We start from the raw sequence: 12,343 nt of genomic DNA, 5'->3' as shown, positions 1-12,343 counted from the left end.
AGGCATTGGGTAGTTCCTGGAAAGCTGTGTTGAAGGAACTGGAGGGAAGGGTATCGGCTTGAGCAAGCTTCTGGGGTGTGCCAGGCCTGTCACTCCCACTGAGGACAGTCCAGGGTCCAGCTGGCTTCATGGCATCTGGTCCCAGGTCTGGGAAGATGGAAAAGAGGAGTTGGGGATTCAATGAGAGAACCTTGCACCTTCTGGCATCTTGGGAAATCTGATCCTCAAGGACATTTAGCCCTGGTTGTGCTGTGCCCAAGAAGGCAGCTCAGGGTGTTAGAAGACACCTCACCAGGACTGGGTGTCAGTGTATAGAGAGGAAACTCTCAGAGGCCACCCTGGAGGGTGATTCCTGAAGGAAGCTTCTCCCCAGGCTGGATGCTTAGGGAAGAGTAAGCCATGGGGGAGGGTCTCCTGGAGAAAGCACCACCAGACTCTGTGGAAGGTGGGAAGAGGCTGGGCCTCTGGGCCTCCAGACTGAGGTTGGAAGTCATCTCAGTCCCACAGCCAGCGTGGAGGCCGGGACTGGGCCAGATGCGTATTATAAAAAGATCTTGGCCAGGGCATCAGTGCCCATGCTGGCAATGAGGGCCTTGTTGGGGTGGCGGGTGACAGATTGGATGGCCTCCTCGTGCCTCTTGCAATGGGCCATGATCTTCTGAATGCATGTTTTGTTGTCCAAGCTCCACAGATGCAGGGAATAGTCATGGCTTCCCAACATCAGGAATATGCCATTAGGGTCCATGGCTAGGCAGGTGACCACATGCAGATTGGCAAGCTGGAGTGCACAGATTTCCCTGTCTGGTTGTCCAGGAAGTGGATGACTCTTGTCATCATGGGTGGTGATGATGAGGGGCTGGTTTGAGTGATTCACCACCTGGTTGATTTGGGTTGGGCTGCTGCTCCCCTTGGACTCCAGTATGAGGAGGATACTGCCAGTGCCAAGGTCATAAAAGTGGTATTACCAGAGCAGAAGAAGGGCACCATGTGGGCAGGCTCAGTGCTGGTGAAGGCCACTGAGGTGGGGATCCTGTGGTCTCTGGTTGTGGGGAAGGTACAGAGGCACGTTGAGTTGCTGTTGCCAGGGGCCTGGATGTGCATGGGTGCCACTGACAGATAGGAATGCAGGCACTGGGAGTGGGACTAAATGTTGGGCCCCACACAGCCTCTGCATGGTCCTCCAAGAAGGACATGGCTCAGCACACTCATAACCATCGTAGGGGTTCATGTTGAGGTCTGGAATCTTCCAGCTGTGGATGAGGGCATGTGCTCACCACATCCCAAAGGTTGGCCGAAATTCCCCCGAGTTTGATCCCCTGGTTTGCAGCTCATGGTGGGTCCCTCTCCGGTACAGCTTTGAGGGTCTGGAGAGGCCTCCCATCCTCTCCCAAGCCCAGAAAATCTAACTCCTTGATGGTGTCCTCGGAGTTGTCCTTCCCCCTCCACGTCCTCCAGTGCAGGCGCTAGGCTTTGGGGGAAGCTTCACCCATTTCTTGTGCTGCACACTGTCTGGCTGGTCGGCTTCATGGCTCTCCCAGTCCTCACAGTTCTGCAGGAAGGGGATCTACTCCAGCACCCAGCCCCCCAAGCGCTCTTTGCCATCTTTGCCTACCACATTCCTCTTGGTCTGCTCTTGCATCTGTTTTACCAGCAGCAGCTCGCCGCTGCTGAGCCCCCAGGGCCGGCGTGGACCTGCGACCCCCTTGCCTGGGCTCTGTGGCCTCCCTGAGCTCCAACGAATAGCCCAGTAGGCACCACACGCGCCCGGACCACAAGGTCCACCAGGTCCACTAGGGCGTCCCTGTGTAGCCCACCTCTTCCAGGTACTGTCAGAGAAGCTGCCACCTGTCCCCCCACACCAGCGGGCTGTTCTCTGGGGTGACCGACTCGACGGGGCTATTGGACACTTGTTCGGACGGTTCTGGTTTCTTCTCCCCGTGGTTCGGGTATGTAATGAACCTCAATTTATCATATTTGGCCCTTCCCTGCTTCCGTGCATATTCTAACATCTTGATCCGCGGCACCAGGTCTGTGTTGACAGTCTCTTGCCCTTTCCTTTCTCCCTGGAGGGAGGTCACTTGAGCCTGCACTGGGCGCGGGCCTTCTCAGCTTCCCACACGTGCGGGATAAAGTGCAGGATCCCGCGTAGGCTCGGGGACTCTGACCCCACCGCGTCCCTTACCAGCCAGGCAGGGCCCTAGGGCAGGGCCAGAGGGCAGGGCTGCCCTGTCAGACTGGCCTGTGCCAGAGCCAAGTGAGTGGTAGGAGCTGGTGGCCTCGACCACGGGGACCAGGAGGGAGTGGCCTCGGGACCCCCCCGTGCGCCCTCTGGCAGCAACAGCTAACTCTTAATGAGCAGCCGCAGGGACCAGGCTATGTGCCCTGTGCTTTGCAGACATCTCTTAATTGACAAAACCCTCAGAGAGGAGTGCTATTATTACCCTATTTGGCAGATGAGGAAACAAAGGCATTGTTGCTCCCTACAGAAATGGTCATTTCCACCCTGTTATCTTGTAGCCATCCCATTTCACCTGAAGGGTTTGACTCCTTCTCCAGGTTTCTCTTGGCTTGCAGAAAAGTGAGTAAACTGTTCTGTGGATCCACTGACCCTTGAGGGGCAGGGGGTCTGGAAGGGAAAAGGGGCCTCTGGTTCCATGGCACAGAGAGCGGAGGGCTAATGGTGTATTCCACTCCAGCTTGGGGCTCCTTGTCTCCTAAACTATGTAAACTGAAACACATTGTACTGAGATATAATTTATTCCTGCCCCACTCTGCAAATCTCCATCTGGCCCATGAGAGTGATTCATATTCCTCGTATTTAAATATTTTTACCCTTATTGTGTGCCAGCTAATGCTGCTGACTTCAATTTATGGAGTGTATTCACACCCTCCTTTCTTAAGCATTCTTAAGCATTCTCTCATTAACTATCAGTGAAGTGGTCATGCCCAAATCATGGCCCCCTTCTCCTTTGCTTTCTCTCACAGCTACAAAAGAGGCTTGGATATAACTATATTTTACCCAGTTTACCCTATCGCAGAAATTCTTTTTATCTAGTGGCCAGAATATCAACATTTGCATAAAAGCATGTTTTTCTTCTATGGACAGTGTGGAAAAACACTGTTAAGTTCCTTAGTAATGTGTATCCCAATGCAGATAAGAAGAAAGCTGGCTAAGGATATTGAGTGAAGAGAGCTTCTAATTGATCTTCCCACCCAGGTTACTAGATTCTTAAAGATAATTATCGATCATTTTAAAATACAGATTCTGCTATTATTCAGGTATGGCAAAGCCAAACGATCTGGAGACAACAGCCATAGAAAAAATAGTTTGTTATACACACAGTTCCCCAAATGTGGGGGCATACCATGCCATAGAGAGCCACATGGGTTTGGTCAAAAAGCTAAGGGATCAAGGGAGAAATGTGGGCACTAGCCTTTTTTGTGGTTTTCATGAGAAGAAACTGGGGAGGCAGGGTAAGTGGGTTCAGGATTGAAAAGTTTTTAAAATCAGCAAAAAAAAAAATGGGTTGCAGGCTCTGGAGCATAGGGGGTATCCCTGGTTGTCTGTTACCTGACCATGGGGTGATTAGGGCAGACAGATAGTGTCCCAGAGTGTGAGAGCCCACTAAAAGATATGGTTGGGGGGTATAGACACTAGACTGGCTGGTTTGCATATGAAGGGTATGCTTACAGGCCAGTCGGCTATCTCTAGGAATTAGCTAATCCTGACAGGGGTACTACCTCTGGGGACAGCAAGGTCCCAAGATAACAAACTATCGGAAAATAGAAGACATGGTTAATATGCCAACTGAGTGAGGTCCATCTGATACAGACATTAATGCTCTTAGAGTATTAGAGAAAGTCATTAATCCAGCCCTCAAGAAAGATCACAAAAGAATTGAGAATGACTTAATGAAGACCATATGGAATAAGAACTGTAAACAAATTACTCTCGGGCATAGTTCTTTACTACAAACTATGAACACTATGTGCTGTAATGTTTGTAATAACTTCCAATGCTATCTCACTAGGAATCCCTAGAACACTGGGGCTAAGGGAAGCTTTCGTTTGGGTCTTCTCTCCTTCAGTCCTGGTATCTCCTCCTCTGCTGGACTTCTCTTTCATGATTCCCATCCATCTGTTGGAAGTCATTTCTTTATAGTTCTTATAGCTAATTTCAAATGTCTTCATTCTCTTGATCCGCAACCATTGAAAACTTAAATTTTTAAGAAGGCAATTGTCCTCCAATTGTATTACTACACCCTTGTCAATCCGTTACTAATTTTTAAAAAATTTCAAGGTTCTCTTATGCAAGGCCCATTGACAATTACCTACCTGAGAATCATGCTGATCTGCAGAGGGACAAGGGTGCCGCTGCTTTGTGTCCTAAGAGGTTTTTATCTAATACTTGGTCATGAAATAAATAACATTTTCTTCGATCAGCCTTCATGTTCTACCTTTCGTCTTTAAAGTTCATCCATTTAGAGTCCACCTTGTATGACCTGCTTCCCTGTGCTCCATGCAGACTCACTCCACCCGTGCTGAGCTCTGCTGATATGTGGAGGCTTGCATGTGCTTTCACAGGGTGAGGGGCATTTGTTGGGGCCTTATTGTGTTCTCCCAGATCAAACTCCATATTCAGATTCCATTTCTGCCATTTATCCAACGTCTGACATTCACCACGTTAACTTAATCTCTACAAGCCTGTTTACTCCTCTGTAAAGTGAGTCTATAATAATACGCACCTTATGAGGTTGTTGTGAGGAAAAATAAGCTAATGCACATAATGCGCTTGACACAACACCTGGTATGTCAGAAATGGTCGGTAAGGGTTGTAATTCCTACCACAGACATCCTGACTTGCCTCTTCCTGGAAGCTTCTGGCATTTTAAGTAACTTTTGCAAATTATTGGTCTCATTCACTATGTTGATTTGCTTGTTTAACTTTCAAATGTAACTTTACTTCTAAGTGTCACCACCAAGTGCCAACAACTGGACCTGGAATGCAAAGACCCATATAGACTCTCCTAAGTTTTATCTAATAGAAGGTATTATAGATTCTTATACGTTAGAATCTATAATGGATAGGACTGCATTATGACCATGGACCCTTTCTTCCTTTAAACAACAACAAAAAATTAAATTATATTTTGGGACAGAATTGGTAAAAAAAAAAAAATATATATATATATATATATATATACTCAAGGCTGCATTTATTATTACATATTCATCATTATTATGTTCATTTTTTTCTTCTGATTTTAAAAGAAAGTAAAACTACAACATTTTCATGGGCCCTAAAGGTCTTATGGACCCTAGTGTCTACATGTAAAAGGCTAAGTCAGGCCTGATTTAATTGTGGACTCAGACCACAGTGGGAGTGAAGGAGCCCTACTGATACTGTTTCCTCAAATGCAGGTAAAGATACTGCTACAGCTGTTTTGTTAATAGGGTTAATAAAGCTATTACCAAAATCATTCTTGTAGTGAAATATGATAGAATGACAAAGTATCATACCGCCTTGAGACCACCTAGTTCAACACCCGTTGTTCACAAATGAAAAATTAAGACTCGGTGTCAAAGTGTTCAGCTTGGATCCTTAAAGAGTGAGGGCTAGAATCCAGTTCTCCTGATTATTGGGCAATATTCTTTCCACCACACTATCCATTGCTCTTTAAGACTTTATTTGAGCTTGGTTTTTAATTTGAGCTCATGTTACCTGGAACATTCTCTGTAAGAATTTTTTGTGTTCTGGGTTTATAATACTGACAGTAGAGAGGAATACCATTTCCTACTGCTTGTGGCCTTGTTTGGAACCATTTGGTCAGAGCCATTTCTCACTTCTGTCCTATTTCACAATCCCTCCAGGGCACCTCTACTCCAGAGAGGTAGGTTGTCTGGTTGCAGTATCCTTGGAAGAGGGCTCCTTTAGATATGTACTTCCCTAGCAACTGAAGTTAAAAGGCCAGGGAGCAAAGTGAGGGAAAGGGGAACTAAGATTTGTTAGGTGCTTATTGTATGACAAGATACTAACTGGGTGTTTTATATCTAATCTATCTTTTAATCTGGAAGGTAGTCATCAATATCTTGTGTCTTGAGCCCTACCACTTGCTAAGTGACTCAGACAACTAGGGAAGACTAAACATGACTGGTCTCCTGAATATGCTGGACTTCTTAGATACTGTCTTGTTGTGAGCCATAATTTTGGAGTAGATTCCAACACTAACTTAGTCTTTGGGGTTGTAGATCTAAGCTTCTTCAAGGTCCACATGTATTTGAATATTATACTCTCTGGCAGAATTTTCCAAGTGGCCTGGTAACAATGATTCCAGCTTTGCTATAATGTACAGGTTAATTATATCCTTGTGACTATGCCAAAAGTATGGCTTCATTGCTCAAGGGATTGTGTTTATCTATAGTGATTAAATTAAGCATCCATCGACATTTCTGAGAAATACTCTAGCACTATTTTGAAGTCTTCCTAATCCAGCTAGATTAATCCTCTTGTGTACAAACCATCAATATTTCCATAGGATAGTTTCCATATGGATCATTCCCGTGTTAACATTTTAAAACAGTATTTAAGATGAAATATCAAGCCTAAATGGAGAGGCATTAAAAACAAAGACCAGCTGTTGTATCTATGTACTTGCTTAAAAAAAACAGCTGGAATCAATATAGCATTTGGACACATGGCTGAAGATGTGCTTTTTGTGAGGAATGTGCCCTTCAGGGAAATGAGCTTTCGCATACTACCTTTGTATACCTCTGTGTACTACTGAAGTGGAAAATAGGGGAGAACCTTGAAAGCCAAGGACTATCTTCAGTTGCATGACATGAGTGAAGAGTTAAAGCTTTGAACATTACTGATTGCAAGACAGCCGTGATAAAACAGCATTTTAATTAAATCCTGCACACTAACAGTGAAGGCCCAGTCCCAACTTTGTGCTAAATTTTAGGAACTGAGTATGAATAGAACCTCTAAGGGTATCTAAGTGGCCTGCACATATAAGATCTGTGCTATCCAAGATGGTAGCACTAACCATTCATGGCTGTTTAAATTTAATTTCAATAAAATACATTTTAAAATTCAGTTCCTGGTCTCACTAGGCACATTTCAAGTACTCAATAGTCACATATGACTAGTGGCTACTGTACTGAATAGTGCAAATATGGAACATTTCCATCATTACAGAAAGTTTCTTAGACAGCACTGTAGTAAACATTCAATAAATACATCTTGAATGAATGAATGCCTAAAATTTGAAAGGGGAAAAAAGGTATTGCTCTTGTAAAAAGTTGAACCAGTCCTCTTAAAAGAAGACATAATATTTTTGGGAGGGAGGGGGGATGGATAAAAGGATAGAATGACCTTTTAAGAAGTGTAATGTCCTATTCCATTGACATGTCTTAGATTTCTGTGATGAACTCCTCTGAAACCTTCAGTAAAGTCTATTTTGCTCATGGTGACTTGTGTGGGTGGGGACTTTTTTGAGGAGCTCAATAAAGGCGCCTTATTTCATAGAAGGGTCCTCCTGGTATAGAACAGAGGCCAGATATTATAAGGAAGAAGGAACAAGAAGTGAAGGAGGTCATACGTCCACCAAGAACAGACAGGAACCTTTGGGACAGATTTGAAATTCCATAGGCCTGAGAACCAGGCTCAAGCCAACTTTACCTCTAATTTAAGTACCCTGGCGGCACTTCAATATATTTTATCAGGAGTTGACAGGCCAATTCTGTCCCACCTATCTGTATTTGTAAAGCCTACCAGCTAAGAATGGTTTTTATACTTTTCAATGATTGTTTACAAAAAATCAAAAGAATAATATGAACACATGACAATTATATGTAATTCACATTTTAGCATTCATAAAAGGTTTTGTTGGAACACAGCCACCTCATTTGTTTACAATTGTCTATTGCTGATTTTGTGCTACAATGACAGAGTTGAGTGTTTGCAACAGATACCAAATGGCCTGCAGAGCTTAACATATTTATGCTCTGTCTCCTGATAGAAAAAGTTTGCCAACTCCTGTACTATCTCATCAATATAGTGAGAGAAGGGATCTACATACCGGATATCACAAAACATTCAGGCCAGGAATGGGTTGCACTAAAACCAAGACTGCCTCATGGGGAACTGTTACAAAAGAGAAGGTTTTAGAAGTTAGGGATCATGAGAGGAATAGAGAATTACTTAACAGGAAGGAAACCTCTCCATCAAGTGTGAATGGCTACATTTTTATTGCTGATGATACCAGGAAATTGGACAGATGAAAAGAAAACTGTGTGGCCTAAGGCAATCAATCATCTAACCTTTCTGAGGATCAGTTCAGTATCAGGCAAGTGTCCCTCTGCAATACAGAACAGTCCAGTACCAGATGGTTCAACAAATGCCTGTGTAGTGCCTCCTATGAGAGGGCCCTTTGCTAAAGTCAATGTGAAGGAAGGATGGGAAGCCTAAATTTGGGCCCTCATTCTCCAGAAAAACACATAATCTCCTTGGGGAGATAAGGAAGCATATTGGATTATTGGTGACAAATGTGGCAAATGAGGAATTCTGGCAGTAAGTTATGAACCAGGGATGAGATAGAATCAGCAGAAGTAGTCAAGAAAGACATCCCAAAGAAAGAAGGAAGGAGTTGGGTTGCAGCTTAAAGGCTGACTGGGGGGAGGGGAGGGAAGAAAGACATTCCAGATGGGAAAATGGACAAGCAATGGCTGGGCATTAGGTGGAGAGAGATCTCCTCTTTTGATCTCTCCAAAAGAGAGGTCGGCTAGGCTGAAGCAGGTGGATATGATGGGGAGAAGCTGGAGATAAAGAAAAATAGGGCAGGGACAGGGGTTTGGGGAGGTTTTTGAAAGCCAAGATAAAGTGTTTCCCAGATTGACAATGAGAAACACCGTGTGTTTGTGTAAAGAGAAAGGATAAGAAATGGGTATTCGTCAAAGCAATAGCACAGGGAAAAGTTATGTGAGCACAAAGAAATCAGACAAGTCTGCCGATATTCCAGTAAGAAAGAGATGAGCAGTAAGAAATAGTGTACACCTTAGACCTTACAAGATAGGAAAGAAATTGTGCTAGCAGACACATCTTCTAGAGCTTCCAAGGACAAAATATAACATGTGTCCAAGAATAAAGATGAGAATTGTGCAGTGAGCTCTGTGAATTTAGGCACATCATAGAATAGCCAACTGCTGACCACATGAACAAGGGCTTTATTTACACAAGGGTTTGGTGAACTTCTTCAAAAAGATAATGAGTAGAAGCATTGGCCCAGACAACTGGCTCCTTAAAAAATATCCTACACGACTGAGGAAACACAGATGCCCCTTACTCTTCTGAACAAAGGATTAGAATAGAGTGGTTGTACTACTAAGTAAACTAAATTCTATAAAGAATAAGAGGATATAATGATCTAAGTTCCCATGATTTATTTCTGCCAACGGAGAGGGAAGTCGGATGGTTAAACTTAAAAATAAAATGTAACTATGCAACTGGCTTATTGTCAGAGCTCTTCTATTTTCCATCAAAAAAAATAATTTCTGGATTAAATTCTTCCCATTACATTTTGATGTCATTCTTAGGCAATTAGAATTAGATTATAAAAACTCTAAAACTCTTCCAAAAGTGAATAAGAAACAAAACTTCAAAGGAAACCACAAATTGTTAGCTCAGAAAAAAATTATCTGTGCATCTTTCAGATGAAAATAAAACACATTTAAATGTCTACTTTATTTCAAAGGTTATTTTAAAATCATGAAATTCAGGGCAGTTCCTGCAGTGAATAATAATAAGTGGTGAGTAGTTATTCTGGTGCTTAACCCAACTCCATAGGTTCAACAATGGTGTGATGTCAAAATAAAGGAATATTTTCCTTGTCTGCTGGGAGCACCACTTCCTGAACCTTAATTACAGGGTGATGCGTAAAACATTTTTTGCTAACTAACCTAACATATTTGGAGTTGAGATACTGTCCAGGGAATGTACTTTAAAATGAAAAGAACTTGTTTTGGATAATAATTATTTTTGATAATTAAATGCCTCTGTCTTTTCTGCTTAAAATCAAATTGCTCTGAGACAAATGTTTACTTTAAAGCCAGAAACCAGGAAAATGAAGGTATAGACAGTGAAGTTGACTCTTTATGGGGGAAAGCTATGCGTGTAGATGGAATTTTAACTTAAAGTTTATTTAACACTCACTTTGGCCAGGAAAAAGAAAAATGCAAAAAGGAGCACCATCTTTTCAAGTAACAAGTGTTTTGAAGACCTATGGCACAAGTGCCAAACACAGCCTCCATCCGTACAGGCCAGTGCAGCGGGCCGGCTGGCCAGCGTGGTGACCTTCTACCCAGCCTGGGAGCCTCCCCTGCTACAGCTCTGGGAGGCCTGTGTCTGTGCGCCCGGAAAGCACCATCTTCAAATGTCAGCATCACATTTATACACCGTAACGTAAAGCTTCGTTCTTTTGGGGGCCAGGTTATTCTTATTTAGTTGAACTGATGGAGATTTTCTTCTACTATCCAGGGGTCAATTCAAATATTATAGAGCCTAGGGCTCATTCAAAATTAGGTATGAAAGTAACTAATGGTTAGAGTAAGAAAAAAATATCACATAAAATACACATTTTAAGAAATGGATTAATACCAACATTCCCAAATCCAAAAACAAGCATATTTCTAATAATTAAATGTCTGACACATATCTATAGTACCTTTTCCTACATTTTTGGTTGTATGTTCTTTGATTACTTCTTTATATGAAAATGATTTTTAAGTCAACTTTCTGTAGAAAAATTAGAAATAATTCACTCTTTCCACTGGCAGAAAGGTTGAACTTTAAAAGAAAATCTACACAACTCATCGTTACTGGCCTGTATATTTTTAGAAAATTTCTAGTAAATTGAAGAAATTTAAATTTAAATGGAAGACATGTATGTGTTCCAGGATTTCAGGGCATTTCAGATATTTTTATGCAGTGAGTGACTAATCATAAATATGATTTGAACTGATAACATTCTATTATGTGGCTCATTTTGTCTGGAGCCACCGGACTATGGCAGGACAGCTTGTATCAAAATTGCTAAGACTATATCCGATGTGTTAGGATGCATAAAATGCGTAATTCATGTACAGATGCCCACTGATCAGCTACAGATTCATATTTTCAAACGTAGGAACTCCATTACGTTTTATTTTGCATAATTCCCATCAAAAAGATGAAAAAAGTGTGTAGTGCTTTTTTAATTGTATGTGCTATTTATTGCCTATATTCCTGACCAGAAAGAACCCTCTTGGCATGGTATCAGCGAGAACTGAATCCTCTGCAATGTTCCACACTGATGATAGGAAAACATTTCCACAGACCGGCTTATGGCTCTGTATCATAAACCTTCTTTTTTCTTCCAAGCCCATATGCTTCAATGGCAGCTGGAGTAGGACATGTTAGCATGATTCCACCTCTGGCCCTGCATCACTGTGCTGTGATGCTGTGAATCAGCACAGTGCGAAGTGGGAGTGTTCTTGGAGCTCATCCCACACCAAGCCAGCTAGCAGTAACTTCCCTGCACAAAGAAGTGACTGCCAACCACACAAATAGTTCTCAGACTAAGTGCATCACCAGCTTAGCTCCCCTTTAGCCATATTTTAGCTCCTCACCAATCTGAGGTACTTGACCCTAGAGAAAGGATGACAGAGAGTAGTCAGAAGAGAAAGAGACAGCAGTCTTGGCCAGCCTTCTCGTTACTTTTGTACACACATGTGATGATATGGGAGCACATCGCTAGGCCCCTACCCATATGGCCTTGAAAGAAGGTTGTGCAATGAAGGGCCCCAAAGCCTAACACTTGTGACCAAATTAGCCTCTGTGATTACTGGACGATCCATGGTTCTCCAGAAAGATACTTATCAAAGTTGGTCACTCTTCAAGCCTGAAGCAGTGAGGCTGAGACAAGATCTGAGGAGCTTTCCTCTAAGGTGCTCTAAGCTAAAATCCATGTGTACTTCTATTCAGAGCTAGTGTGGGGGCAACCTTGAAAGAGTTAACATCGTCTTAGTAACTTGAAAGTGAGAATGCCAACCGAGGGCAGGGCAGATGAGGTGACAGAATTACTGTTGGAAAGGGCATGTTTTTGACCAAAGTAGAAAAGTTGTAGCACTCTGTTTTCTTTTTCTTTCTTTCTTCTTTTTTTTCTTTTTTCTTTTTTTTTTTTTTTAAGATTTTATTTGACAGAGAGAGACACAGCAAGAGAGGGCACGCAAGCAGGGGGAGTGGGAGAGGGAGAAGCAGGTTTCCCGCTGAGCAGGGAGCCGGATGTGGGGCTCAATCCCAGGAACT

General features: G+C 42.9%; 1 pseudogene; it reads right to left on the bottom strand.

Moving 5' to 3' along the window:
* Window positions 1-541: 541 nt before the first annotated feature.
* Window positions 542-2,739, bottom strand: LOC105236299 (annotated as a pseudogene).
* Between the last annotated feature and the right edge of the window lie 9,604 nt (window positions 2,740-12,343).

The sequence above is a fragment of the Ailuropoda melanoleuca genome, chromosome 19 (genome assembly GCF_002007445.2).
Source record: "Ailuropoda melanoleuca isolate Jingjing chromosome 19, ASM200744v2, whole genome shotgun sequence".
Classification (NCBI taxonomy): domain Eukaryota; kingdom Metazoa; phylum Chordata; class Mammalia; order Carnivora; family Ursidae; genus Ailuropoda; species Ailuropoda melanoleuca.
Note: the sequence above shows the minus strand (reverse complement) of the source record. Positions and strands in the feature narration are given on the sequence as shown.